This window comes from Brassica oleracea, chromosome C4 (assembly GCF_000695525.1).
Source record: "Brassica oleracea var. oleracea cultivar TO1000 chromosome C4, BOL, whole genome shotgun sequence".
NCBI lineage: Eukaryota > Viridiplantae > Streptophyta > Magnoliopsida > Brassicales > Brassicaceae > Brassica > Brassica oleracea.
Genome location: NC_027751.1, coordinates 45,101,573 through 45,103,195, shown reverse-complemented (window position 1 = coordinate 45,103,195; position 1,623 = coordinate 45,101,573). Strand labels below are relative to the sequence as shown.

Below are 1,623 nucleotides of genomic sequence, written 5' to 3'. Positions count from 1 at the left end.
AATTCCGACGGATGTAAAGCAGTCCGTCGGAATTCCGTCGGTATTGTCCAATCTCAAACGGCTATACAACGGTCATATATATATTTTTCGGCAACGGTCACATGGTTCGTCGGAAATTCGTCGGAAAATTCCGACGGAATTCCGACGACTTTACTGTTAATCGGAATGTCGTCGGAAATTCGTCGGAATATACCGACGAACTTCCGACGACTACAACGGTTACATTTTTTATCGGAATGTCGTCGAAAAGTCGTCGGAAAATTCCGACGACCCTTGTTTCGTCGGAAATTAGTCGGTAATCCGTCACAAATGTCCGACGACATTGATGTCCGTCGGAACCTCCGTCGGAATTCGGCGTGTTTTCTTGTAGCGTCGAGTCATCAACTTTTGAGATAATCAATGTTATCGGAGATGAAGAGAGGATTATCGGATTATGGACACCAAGTAGTGGACTGGTGAATGCAAAATCAAACAAAACGACATCATTTTTAGGCAAAAGGTTTGGGCCAGTAATATGGCCTGGGAACTCGACCGTTGTTCCAAAAGGGTGGGAGATTCCAACAAGCGGGAAGAAGATTAAAGTGGGTGTTCCAGTAAACAAAGGATTCCTCAATTTTGTGGAGATAAAGACAAATCCAATCAGTAACCTAACAACCGTAAGGGGTTATGCCATAGACATCTTTGAAGCTGCTCTTAAAGAGTTACCATATTCAGTCATTCCTCAATACGGTTTCGAGCCTCCAGGTGATAACTACAATGATTTGGTCTACCAAGTCTTTGACGGGGTAAGTTCTTTTTTATATATTCTAAATGTTTACTTATATACAAATAGACCTATAACTAATTAAATATAACTATATATACAAATATCACATGTCTAATTAAAACAACATAATATTATTTATATAAATTATAAAATAGTTTAAAATTAAAATTAAACTATTAACCAATAATCATAATATATTTACTTTATAAATAATTTTTCTTTGATGTCTGATTTCCAATCCCCTATATATTATTTGTGAAACATTACAACTTCTTTTTGTAGCCACATGTCATCACTAGGATGATTCTTAGAATTACTAGAGAAATAGGTTGATCCATCTAATTATATAATAAACTTTTTATTAAACTAACCATAAATTCATTATTAATGTCATTTATTATTTCCTTAAATAAAGATTACGAAATTGCCTAATGTGGGTAAAGTATATATGACAATTAATGATTTTGAATAATAAAGATCTGATAAAAAAAATGTATCTTCTATCAAATTTTTTTAATTTAAAACTATTAAAATAACTTAAAAAAAAACAAAATAACCATATTATAAAAATTAAGATTTTTCTGTATATTTTATATTTTGAATTTTAAAAAATAACAATAAATTAGTAAAACTGTTAAAAGTCACACATTCAAATTTTGCGATCCATAGTTTAAAATTTTTGTTATGACAAAATACAAATGATTACAAAATCATATAAATAAAAGTATAATTTAATTAATCATTAAGATTTAAAATATATATGTATATATATATATCATTCTAAATTAAACTATAAACCATATTGAATAAATAAATATTTTAGTTTCAAAATTTACTTTGAATAATTGTTTTTGATA

The 1,623-nt window shown here is 30.0% G+C and overlaps 1 pseudogene; it reads left to right on the top strand.

Annotated features, from left to right (window-relative positions):
• Positions 1-1,623, top strand: part of LOC106342057 — an 11,290-nt pseudogene that overhangs the window by 2,595 nt on the left and 7,072 nt on the right.